Below are 13187 nucleotides of genomic sequence, written 5' to 3' on the forward strand. Positions count from 1 at the left end.
AGATGTGTGAGTGCGTGCAGGACACTGAACAAATGACATCGTGACGAGGCGTGCAATGACAAAATTCTGTACTGTATGTTGGCTTTTGTACGTTTAAAAATACTTATAAAGGTTCCACGTAATCAGACAAAAAACAGCGGGCCCGATAAACCACTCATTGTGATACAGACTGCAGCTCACAGAATTGCTCACATAGCGTTCACATCCCTTCCTTTTCACTGTCAGTGGGGAGTGAACCCAACCACCTGATGCACGAACATGGCGGCCTTCTGACATCCAGCGTGACACGAACATGAGAACGCTGACTGTCCCTCTCTCCCAACCCCTACTTTCCCGATGACCCACCTCTACTCCACCAGCGAATAGTACAATCGTCAGCGCAACTCATTCATTCTACATGCCATTCACTTGATAAACTCTACTGGCCATCTTGTACTAGGCTGGGGTCACCAACTGTATCTGCTGTTTGGGTGTATGTGCGTGAGAGAGAATGTGTTTGTGAAAGAGACACTATTTCAACGTGTACAGTTATATTATCTTTTTCTATATCATATATATATACTATTGCTAGTACGAGCACTATTTTGAATTGCCCCTGGGATCAAAATTTTTTTAAACTCTTGTCAGAATCAATTGTGCTTCCATGTGTGAAACTTGCTTAAAGACACCTGAAAACAGAAAGACATGGGGAAGAAGCAGAAGCACCATAGAACTGAAATAAGATGTGTGGTGTGAGACTTCTTTTAATCTGTAAACCTATTTACCTTCTTTAATTTACAAATCCCAATTTTCCCATATTTTATTATCTTCAGAAGCTGTACAGAAGAACAATGGGTGCATCAAGGCTTCAGATAACTGTAACGATTCGCGATTCGAGCGAGTGGTTTTTTTCCCCTTTGTTCTACTTGGGTATTGTCTCTGGTACAAAGACGCGCGAATGCTGACGCAATTTTCGCGAGGATTTTTGTTTTTTTCGTCATCTAATTGGGGTTATGACGTAGGACGAATGGAAGCATGTTGACAGAAAGATCTAGATGCAAGCTCAGCGTTTTCCACAAGAAAGTTCGAGATGCAAGCTCAGCGTTTTTGGCTAGAAACTTCTGGGGAGTGACATCAGCGTCTTGGTCTTTCGTGGCTCTTGTGGAGTAAAGTTGTCTGAGGTCGGCTCAAAGCTGTCTAAGTTCCTCACTGCAACCCTTCCTGAGAAGTGTGTCGACTTCAGCAATTGACTTCAGAGGTGCGTTGACCCGTTCTGTAACAGAGAGTATAGTGCTTCAGTACCAACATCTGTTTGATGAAATCAGTAAAAGGTGAATCTGGTGTATGAGCGTCGGTCCCTGAGAGGTGCTGCAGTCGAGTTAACACCCAGATCTAAAGGGACGGAAAGAAGAGCTTTTTGCCTAGGACTTTCGGAGGGAGAGGACACGAAAGTAAATTTGTGCGTTCAAGTCTTCGCTTCCCTGTGATCCTCCATTGGCCTCGGACGACGGACAGTCTTGAGGGAATAGGAGTCCATCCCGAAAGAGCGACTAAAGCCGCTCAAACGCACTTGCGCTCACCGAGAAGCAACTTATGTCCTACACAATCAACACAACGGACAAGTTGCCGTGGACACCACACCGGTGCTGACATTCATGAGAAGGAAAAATCAGAAGACCTCGGGATATTGGTCTCTTGTGTGTGACGGTCGGTGTATTGAGTGATGAGACATTGGAGTGAATACTTGCAAGTCGTGCAGTGCAAAGACCCTCAAACTGCAGCAGCAGAAGGCGGTATCCAGGGAGTGTCTAACGAAGGTAATGCAGACAATTTTATATTATGGCTTTATTTTCTTTTGTTTTTGGTTTGCCTATTCCATTTTGTTGTCAATTCCCTTTCACAATCTGATGTCGCAGATAGTGTTGCCTATGACGTGGAATATTTTTTACAGATGTTGTCGTGAAAGCGTAGGGGTAGGGCTGTAGTGTGGGTTTGCACATCTCTTTTACCATGGACGTAGATAGGTGGACGGATGGCAGACGATTTTTTTCCTTAACTGCTAGAACGACGCTCGGGTGCTAAAAACTTCCAGTTAAGCTTACCACGGTTTAGCGAATGACTTCAATGACTATGTCAGCAAAGTCTGCAAGAGAAACAACAATAAAGAAACGCGCACGCGGTGGTTCATGCTGCTGCTGGTAGAATGCCACTGTGCGAGTATCAAATCTTTCGGTTTTAGCTTTTTTTTCGCTTCCGCGGGCAGGAATATCGACAGATCAAGACAAGTGGCGAACGGCTCTTATTCATGCTATAAACCGTTCAGACAAAAGTTTCAATCCATTGACAGCCAAGATTTGTTCAAGGCACTTTAAAGAAGAATGCATTAAAATGCATCTTATTGTTTACCTCTTACTCTTCTTTGTCCTGTACATGTTTTAGATCTTGACTATAAGTCTTAGACCAGGGATGCCCAACCTACGGCCCGCGGGCCATATCCGGCCCGCGACGCGGTGCCGTCCGGCCCGCGAAGCTTCTGCTCACAGTATAGGAAATCGGCATGTTAGTAATTAAAAAAAAAAAAAAAAAAAACCGAAAACAAGGGAAGAAGAAGTATTTATCCCTACGTAGGGGCGTCTCTCAATCTTTCGATGAATTTCATTCTTGATTTTCGTCTTGGGCGGAAACCAGTGTTTGAGAACGAGGGACGCCGCATTCCACAGGGGATTAGTGATCTTTTGATTATTTAATATTTGAATCAGTCGTTAAAGAGATTGAAAATACAGACTCCGGGCTTTCTAGCAAGGTATAATACAATGGGGTTCTTACAGAGAGGAGTCCACCGACTCGTCTGACACCGCTCAACTTTTGGTATTTATTCGCGATACAAACCGATTTTGAAATTACAGAAGAGTTAGCGGCCATGACGGAAAAACAACTTCAAATATCCCACTAATTACTACATAATTAATGGTAAGTACAACTTGTTTCTAATGAAAATGGTATCTGTTCTATATTTTTTCGTTTTTGCATTTTTGCGGTGAAGTGGCCCGTGATATGCGTGTCGGAAATGGATTTGGCCCGCAGGCCGAAAAAGGTTGGGCATCACTGTCTTAGACAATTTTCACGTAGCGGAAGATATCCCCTTTAAAGCAAAAAATAAGTTATTAATAATCGCGTCATTCATTAAATTTTCAGTAGATCACTTCAGAAGTGATTAAATATGATTGATTAAATTAAATTGATTAAGTTGATTAAATATTCTTATTGTTTTAAAAAACTCGTTGCATATGAATAGGCCTAGATCAACATCAGTGCTTTCAGTTCACACACCCCTACGCCAACACTGATGATTTAAAATGTGTCGTATGCTGTAAACCAGTATTATAGATTTAAATTCAAGAATAGAAAATAGCTAAATTGATGTTCCATTTTCTCTTTGATTTGTTATTGTTGTGTTGTAGTATATCAGCTCATAGACATACAATTTTATATTTTATGTTTCACTATTACCAGTGATATGATTTTGAAGCTCACACACCCCTCAATCATCATCCTGAAAGCACCACAAAATACCGGATTTTATACAAAAGCGAGAGACCGAGGTGAAGCATATAAGCGAACACGTCATGATTCTAGATCTAGAAGTTTAAATGCGATTCATATTATTTATTATTTCATACAAAAGATTTCAGACTAGTGAAACAAATACTTTTGTGTTTTAAATAGATACATGATTGGTTAATTAATAGTGCACACAAGCAATGCACTTCGGTAATTATATTGTTGATATCAAACGTCTCCTTAAATTCCATTTTCGCGCTGCTCTTCCGGAAGTACGATAACCTCTGGTTCGCCGAGACTGACCGCGGATCACTTCGCAAGAGGCCGAGAGTGAGTCTCGGCATACAGACATCAGTCCACCTATCTACGTCCATGGTTTTACTCAAGAAATGGAGTGGTTTCTCTCTCTAGAAAATACATCATTTACGCGGGTGCGGATGGGAGCTTAGGCTCGTGGTGGCTGTAAGGCGTGATTGGTTGTGGTATGTCAGGTGGCATGACTGGCCAATGGAACGGGGTTTTGGACAGAAAGATCTAGATGCAAGCTCAGCGTTTTGAACTAGAAACTTCTGGGGAGTGACGTCAGCGTCTGGGTCTTTGGTTGTGATTGGTTGTGGTATGTCAGGTGGCATGACTGGCCAATGGAAGGGGATTTTGGACAGAAAGATCTAGATGCAAGCTCAGCGTTGGGCTAGAAACTTCTGGGGAGTGACATCAGCGTCTGGGTTCTTTCGCACGCAACTTTTCTAGAGTAAAGTTGACTAAAGTCAGCTCAAAGCTGTCTAAAGTCTTCACTGCAATCCTGCCTGAGAAGTGTGTCGACTTAACAGTTGATTTCAGAGGTGCGTTGACCCGCTCTATAACGGAGTATAGTGCTTCAGTACGGCAGCCGTTTGATGAAACCGGTAAAAGCTGCATCTGGTGAAGGCGTGATTGGCTGTGGTATGTCACGTGACATGACTGGCCAATGGAACGGGGCTTTGGACAGAAAGATCTAGATGCAAGCTCAGCAGTTTGAGCTAGAAACACGGCAAGACCGGAGCAAGAACGCCACTAGTGAGTTTGTGGTAAACAAGACAGTGCCAGAGTCTCTGCACTGGAGAGCTGCAGTTGAGTCGCTTCGACCCAGAGGGACGAAAGAGCAGGGGTGACACACGGCAAGACCGGAGCAAGAACGCCACGAGTGAGTCTGTGGTAAACAACTAAACAAGACAGTGCCAGGGTCTCTGCGCTGGGGACAGAGAAGCCGCTTTAACTGACCGTGACCCAAACAGTTCTGGGACGTCGAACAGAGGAGGCCTCCACTTGCACGTGACTTTTGGTAACGAGATAAGTGGTGAGCGTGTTTTGCGCGAAGTAGTGTATTGTGTGTGTGATTAGATTTAAGGTTAATCGAACAGTGACTCATTAGTTATCTGGACACATTAGACGTAAGGGGAAACAATTGGGAACGGGACGACCTAGGGAACCGGCCAAGTAAGGGGGAACAACTTATTACAAAGTTACTTGTCTTGTTGTCAGAGATCTAGTCAGAGTGCTAGGACTTTTCCTAAGTGACGTAAGGGGAGATGACGTCAATGTGTGGTGACGAAAAAAAAGCGAGTTGTTGAGAAACGGCGAAGGAGAAGAAAAGGAATGCTTAATTGTGGGGAGAGGGATTGTGTTTTGAGTTGTGGAAGTGAGAAGTGACTGCCGAGACAGTGCACTTGAAAAGGGAGAGAAGAAGAAAAAACGGAGAGTGGAGAGAAAGGAGAAGACGGAGTGAGTTAGTAGAGAGCCTTTGCCAAGACAATGTGCCTCGCGAGTGAGTAAAAGATTGACTGTGTTAGTCAGAGGAAAAGCCGTTGTGTTAGTGACTGTATTTTTCTTTATTGTTAGGATTTGTTCTTCTGAGTTTTTGTTTAGTAAACACGGGCAGACTCGTACAGGCGAATCATTTTTTTTTCTGAGAGAAAGAACGCGCAATTGTCCGACCCGCTGGTGTGTTTGAGAGAGTGAAAAATTATAGGCACTAGCGGCGTCGTGACACTTGTGTATTCTCCCTTTTGTCATTTGGTAATAATTAATAACGTTCTTTTAATGCACTAAATTGTCTTGAGTTTTCTTCCATTGGGGCTATGCGTGCTTGAGGGCTCGAGCTAACTAAAAGTTGATAATTAATAAGCAATTTAGTGTGGTAGCACGCGGTAAATGTCGACGGGATTTGGTGGGGGTATCGACGGTGTTTTGAACAGGTGACAGAAATCGTACCCCCTACCAAATCTATGGACCCCGCCCCAAGTTTGCGACAGATGTGCTTACTGTTTTCTAATGCATTTGCAGATCAAAAACCTCTCGCGTGGATGGTACAGATGCAAAGAATTGGTTGAAAAGAATCATACGGCGAATCTCGACCGACAAGGTTTTATAACTGTTAAGGACAAAGAGGAGAAAAGTGTGCTTTCAACGGGCTTTCAAAGGTGCAGACCATGATATGCAGTAAGTGATGATATATAAATATTAGTATATATTATTATTATTAAGTTACAGAAATATGATTTGTTTTATACACTTTTTCGAACCAAAAAGGAGAGGTGCTGATATAAGTGTTTATGTTTGTATAATATAAATTGACATTTTTCATGGCTAGCTCCACAGTTCAAAATCTTTTTAAACTCTTGTCAGAATCAATTGTGCTTCCATGTGTGAAACTTGCTTAAAGACACCTGAAAACAGAAAGACATGGGGAAAAAGCAGAAGCACATTAGAACTGAAACAAAATGTGTGGTGTGAGAATTCTTTGAATCTGTTTTGAATCTGTAAACCTATTAACCTTCTTTAATTTACAAATACCAATTTTCCCATATTTTATTATCTTCAGAAGCTGTACAGAAGAACAATGGGTGCATCAAGGCTTCAGATAACATCATCGAAAGAAGCAGCAACAGAAAGAGTCAACCTCCGTATACCAAACAACTGTATACCTCGCCCCCACCCCTGCAACCAGTTCATCACCTATTTTCTGATGGAAAAAGGAGACTTACAACAAACTGAAATTAAAAACTGACATTGTTATTATCCTCATCTTCAATTAAGGCCAGGCACCTGAGGTAAAAAAATTTTTTTGTTGTTTTTATGGAATAGCGCAGATTTTTGTAGTCACCTTAATTCAAAAAAGATTTGGTCTGCACATCTGTACTACACTAGTTGCCCCTCCGTATTCGCATAAAACGCACTCTTCTTTCAAAAGGTCTTTTGATACTTATCTCTTTTTTGAACCAGAGCCTAGATCTTGTAGTATTGTGCAAAGCTCTTTTTTTTTCTCTCTCTCCTCTTTTGAGTGAGAGAGAGAGACATGAACTGACTTTTGTATTACACCAAAGAATGGCTTTCAGGTCTTGCAATTATTATTACTTAGATTTCTAGAAAACTTGGAACATTAACATTAACAGTGCATTCTATCAGCACGACCTAGGGAACCGGCCAAGTAAGGGGAAACAACTTATTACAAAGTTACTTGTGTATTCTCCCTTTTGTCATTTGGTAATAATTAATAACGTTCTTTTAATGCACTAAGTTGTCTTGAGTTTTCTTCCATTGGGGTTATGCTTGCTTGGGGGCTCGAACTAACTAAAAGTCGATAATTAATAAGCAATTTAGTGTGGTAGCACGCGGTAAATGTCGACGGGATTTGGTGGGGGTATCCTAAACAAGATGTATGCTATGAAACTTCTTTGAATCTGTTTTGAATCTGTAAACCTATTAACCTTCTTTAATTTACAAATACCAATTTTCCCATATTTTATTATCTTCAGAAGCTGTACTGAAGAACAATGGGTGCATCAAGGCTTCAGATAACATCATCGAAAGAAGCAGCAACAGAAAGAGTCAACCTCCGTATACCAAACAACTGTATACCTCGCCCCCACCCCTGCAACCAGTTCATCACCTATTTTCTGATGGAAAAAGGAGACTTACAACAAACTGAAATTAAAAACTGACATTGTTATTATCCTCATCTTCAATTAAGGCCAGGCACCTGAGGTAAAAAAAATTTTGTTTTTGTTTTTATGGAATAGCACAGATTTTTGTAGTCACCTTAATTTATAAAACATTTGGTCTCCACATCTGTACTACACTAGTTGCCCTTCATAATTCGCAAAAAACGCACTCTTCTTTCATAAGGTCTTTTGATACTTATCTCTTTCTTTAACCAGAGGCTTGATCTTCTAGTATTGTGCATAGCTCTATTTCTCTCTCTCTCCTCTTTTGAGTGTGAGAGAGAGACATAAACTGACTTTTGTATTACACCAAAGAATGGCTTTCAGGTCTTGCAATTATTATTACTTAGATTTCTAGAAAACTTGGAACATTAACATTAACGGTGCCTGTTATCAGCACCTTAAAGAGATTTTTTAAGTTATCTAAATACGCCAGATATGCATCAAAATTAACTCTTTGATTGTTTATTACTTGAATAGTAATACATGTATCTCAGAAAATAGACAAGACCAAAGATTCATAAATAATACCTCTTTCCTACCGTACACGAGAAAAACTAACGCATTGATGGCTATCACTAAGGTCCTTAAAAATGCATTAAAGGTCCTCCTCATCAGGTCCTTACCTGGCACCCTCCCTGATCCCTGGGAACCCTGGAAAACTTCCGAAGAGCTTTCGTACATGTAGCCTATAACCCCGTCATGGTTGGCATGAATTCTGATTAGGTATCTGCAAAGTATGTTAATACATGCGTCCATGTAAGGACATTTCCGATCCTTTGTCTTGTCTAGAAAAGAGCTCAAATCATAGCGTGAGAACTTTCTATCAGCCTTGACCTAGCCTTTGTTTGAAAACAATACAAGAATAGTCAAAATGATCACCAATAATAAGAATAACAAAAATAAAAACTTTGCCATTTCACAAAATAAGACTTATTGGAAACAATATTTTTATCACAAAATTAATTCCCAGTAAAAGTTACTGTCTAAAAATAACAACTAAAAGAACATAATGCTAAGTCCAAGCAGGAACAGTTAGCATTCACATCGATTTACAACTGACACGTGTCTAATTCAGAAAGGAACGCCCACACAAATAACACACAATTAAGGATTCTAGGCTTAAGTTACTAGAGCTGTGAAAAATAGACACATTTAACAGCAAGACCAGACCTACTGCCCTCTCTGTCGGCAGAACTATACACGCCGGCAGACCCGTGTAATCGGAGACGGGGGATAAAACAAAACCCGAGATGCAGGTGAAAAACTCTTGCAACCAAAAAATGTGTGTAAACCCGGCCTCACCTCGAAAAGCCTCACCCTAAAGCGATCACGTCGGGGTCACCAATATGTCACGGTCCACCCGCAGACATGCGCATTCTTTCCACAAAAGAGATAAGATAAGGTGGGCGTCCCTCCTTCAAGGCACCAATAATTATTGGGTACAAACAAATAACTAAAACAATGTATCAATAATCAGTGTACCACTCCTTCTTTCCTATACAAGATATATTACCAGTATAGTATATCAATAATCCAAGGCACTAATAGAGACAACAATAAAGCTGGTTCACACAAATAAAGTAATGTCAAGAATCCAATTCAACAATAAAGACAACGATAAAGCTGGTTCACACAAATAATGTCACCTGTAAGGTATTCAGCAGTCTCCGGTGCTGTAAGTCCTTGACGAAATTCCAACGTTATTATCCACAATATTATAATACTAAATGTAAGTCCTTGACGAAACCCATACGTTATTATATCATAGTCACTGCAATCCTCCCAACTCCTCTGTTTATAGGATAAATACCAACTTTCCTGCCTTTAATTCGATTTATCATAAATAGAGTGTTTTACAATACCGAAAGGTCGCTGGCAGAAAGTCGCTACCCTGCGCATGCGTTTGTCTTCCAGGTGGTTGGCCGGATGAGAGTAGGTGAGTTGGAAGGTGAGAGAAAGCCTCCCCTCCACCGGCGGTTTAAACTCGGGCTGATCTGATACTTTCCCTTCCGGATGACGGATGGTAGTGCGCAAGCCTAAAGAAAGGTAGAGTAGCCTCCCCCCTTGCTCACACAAAGTTTTCTGGTCCTGGTCCGTCGGTTGCTCGCCTACGCCGGTGCACGGCGTGTCGCTCAAACCCACAGAGCTCTCACGGCGAGGACGCGGACTCCAGAAAACACGAGCAGTGATGTACATCCACAGCATTACGTCCACAGAGATCGCAGCAGCAGCGAGTCGGTGAAGAAAAACCACAAATCCACCAAGTTATGATCAGCCGCCCACTGGCCGCTCACGGTCGGGCTTGAATACCCACCGTGGCCCACACTTCCCACCAAAAACAGGTCAACCACGGTTGTCAACCTTCCCCCCTTCCCCCCTCTATTTCGCACTTGTCCGTTACAATCATGAATAAAGATAAATGGGTGTCGTGGTTTTAGATTTCATCTCAGGCATGCTGTTTTCATTTTCTGCATGTTTCAACTATTTACAAACTTGGTTCCTCTATGACGTTAGAGCCTTAGTTACTGGCTTTATGATGGTTGACCTTTTCTGCTGGCTCTACTGGGAACCAGCTGTACCTGTGTCCTGGGCAGGGCTTGGCTCTCTCGGACGAGAAGCATCGAATTTCTTTAGAAACTCATAACATACATTATGTAGCTCCATGTGGAGATCCAATACAATCTCAGGTAAAACGTCAGTGATAGATCTAAGAAGTCTGAAGAAATGCCTGTTTTCTGTCTTTTTCTTTATCCATCTCCTCCCCCCCCCCCCCATGATGAAACCACCAGATGAAGTTTATTATATAGAAGCAAAGGATACACATGGTTTTAATACATGTATTTATTTACTGCAAAGAATTTGTCACAAATGTTGACAAAAAAAATCATTAAAATTTATCATATACATATACAATCAACAACAACAACAAAAAAAATCGTTACACTGTCAATTTGTAAAAACGGACAAAAGTCGTCCCTTCGTTGTCCCCTTTCGCTGACCACTGCCCACTGCCCACCTCTAATTATCTAACTTGCATCGGGCCTGTTGTTCTGGCCTTAACGTCACAATTGTGAAGCTGTCCTGCCACTCTCAACCCCCAAGTCCCTGGCGCGCTTCTAGAGTTGGAGAATGTTTTTGCGAGGACGCTGACATGTTTAATTTGCTACTGTCATCTTGCACCAGTTGTATGTGATCATACCACGAGCTCTACACACTTTCAGATTTTAGCTGTAAATCTTGGACAAGAATTACGAATGCTGAAAACATAGAAACAAACAAAAGAGTAAGATCTCTCAAGAAAAGCACTTACTAAACAAAAGATGATGAAACATTTATTGACAACTCACACTTATAGTCTTTAGGTCAAGAAACAATACAAGTAAATAAGTAAGGGAATAATAAGTAAGGGAATACGTTTACACAAAAGATGGTGATTGATGCACAAAACTCACTCACTCCAGAGCCTGTTAAAGTACTCACGTGGTTCTGGAGGCGCTAAAGTAGTAGTATTTTTAAGCAGAGTAACACTTCACTGTCTCATAGACGATAAACCAACGCTGGAAGGAAGAACAACAATGTTAATACGTGTCTCTGGTCAGGCTCCCTGTGGGACCCTGGGGTATGCTTGCCTAGCAAGCATTGTAAGAATAGGGTCCCTGCCATCCAGCCAGTAAGAGGCGACTAAGGTGGACACCTCACCTAGAGGTAAAATAGGTTGTGGTAGGGCTAACAACCCCACCATGTAAAAAAAATCATATTACAGAAACTCTGAAGTCAGGACTGTTTAATAGTGGACTAGGTATTATAACTGTTTACTGTGCTTACTTTGATATCTTGATGACTCAAATCAGTTCCTTTATGCAATATTTCCACTGTTTCCGGGCGTGGGAAAGGCTCAACGTTATAAAAAGTGAAATGATAGTGTAACTCCATAACTTCATTTTTCTGTTGTCTCCTCATATTACGTTAGTTTTTCTAGTTTAAACAACTAAAAACACAAACAAAATTATTACTTATGCTTAGAATATCATTTTAAGGACAATTAAATGTTAATTCTGTGACAAGTCCTTTTGAAACGGAATAAATCGTATCTCCGCACTGAAGTGAAGCATTCCGGTCCTCCCACCTATGTTCCGAATTCTAGTTAAAAACGATAATTATTAATTCAAACTCTAAAGACTGATGTGTTTTAAATCTATCGTCATAAGAGATATTAGCATATGAAAATGTAGTAGGAGTTCGCTCTCTCTTTCCACTTACGCCTCAGTGAAATGTACTTTTACTCACGAATTATTATTTGGCATTTCTGACTTTCTGTGGGAGCTTTTTCGGCCTGCCTGCCTGCCTCCAGATATCATCCTCCCTGTACCTCTTTGTTACGTCATTCATACTCGCATTCTGAAAACTTTCTTTCCCGTTTCAAGGGGGAGCATAACAAGACCTTATAAACATAAACATAAACATTGATGCACAAAACTAACTCACTCCAGAGCCTGTTAAAGTACTCACGTGGACTGGCCGGGAAATCGCTGAAGAATCGGATCTAGCGTGGAGGCCACGCCCTCAATGATTTTACCAACAAAGGATGGGCCTGCCGTCCTGAAATGATGCCAGTATAATCATTTTTCAAAGCAGAATGAGTGAGTCAGTGAGCGATTCAGTCATTCTATCTTTTTTTTTATTTTTTATACAGAGTAACACTAGAGAGATGACTATTTTAATCAGTTTGATCACCTCGCTGAAACTCCATAACTTCATTTTACTGTTGTCTCCTCATATTACTTTAGCTTTTCTAGTTTAAACAAATAAAAACACAAACAAAAAAAAATTATTACTTACGCTTAGAATATCATTTTAGGGATCATTTTAATGGTTGTGACAAGTCCTTTTGAAACGGAATAAATCGTATCTCCGCACTGAAGTGAAGCAATCCGCTCCGCTCCACAAGCCCCTGTGTTTCCGACAAGAGTAGCACCTGTGACATATTTTGTATCCAGGTTTCTCTTCCCACCTATGTTCCGAATTCTAGTTAAAAACGGCCTTAAAAACGATTATTATTAATTCAAGCTCTAAAGACTGAGCTTTTTTAAATCTATCGTCATAAGAGATATTAGCATATGAAAATGTAGTAGGAGTTCGCTCTCGCTTTCGACTTACGCCGCAGTGAAATGTACTTTTATTCACATATTTAGACTTGGCAATTTGCAATTTGTCCAATCTTCCCACTTTCCGGCTACGCGGCTCGCAGGGCAATGTACAGTAATCGTTATACTTCATTTTTACATCATTGATACACGCATTCTGAAAACTTTCGTATTTCGTCATTCACGCTCTCTCATCCATCCTTGCACGCGCGCTCATTCTTTTACGATATAAAATGCTAGAGTGCAGTTTATTCGTAATTTGATTGCATTGACATATATCATATCAAGCGGCAGATGTATTTGACAATATTCTCGAACATTTTTTCCATACAACTAGTCCATATCTCTCTGACCTCAGACATACAGGTTTTAGAGAAACCTTAGCCAGATTTAGACGAATCTTGTGTCCTAAATTTAGGTACTTTAAACAGCAGTTCTCTATGCAATTTGTTATATTACTGTGATGAGATCTACTGGGAACCAGCTGTACCTGTCTTCTGGGGAGGGACCGTTGGCTCTC

The 13187-nt window shown here is 40.9% G+C and overlaps 2 long non-coding RNA genes across 3 annotated transcripts; one reads left to right on the plus strand and one right to left on the minus strand.

Annotated features, from left to right (window-relative positions):
- Positions 1-614: 614 nt before the first annotated feature.
- Positions 615-11059, minus strand: LOC112567250. Its single transcript, XR_003099777.1, has 3 exons — positions 11004-11059; positions 8147-10780; positions 615-1252 (listed from the first exon to the last, which is right to left on the minus strand). It is a non-coding gene; the product is annotated as an uncharacterized LOC112567250 (long non-coding RNA).
- LOC112567251 lies at positions 1318-8152 on the plus strand. 2 transcript variants are annotated; one of them, XR_003099779.1, is made up of 4 exons: positions 1318-1796; positions 5863-6018; positions 6401-6629; positions 7335-8152. It is a non-coding gene; the product is annotated as an uncharacterized LOC112567251 (long non-coding RNA). The 2 variants fall into 2 exon arrangements; XR_003099778.1 differs by lacking the exon at positions 1318-1796 and adding an exon at positions 3966-4876.
- Positions 11060-13187: the final 2128 nt, after the last annotated feature.

This window comes from Pomacea canaliculata, linkage group LG6 (genome assembly GCF_003073045.1).
Source record: "Pomacea canaliculata isolate SZHN2017 linkage group LG6, ASM307304v1, whole genome shotgun sequence".
NCBI classification, from domain to species: domain Eukaryota; kingdom Metazoa; phylum Mollusca; class Gastropoda; order Architaenioglossa; family Ampullariidae; genus Pomacea; species Pomacea canaliculata.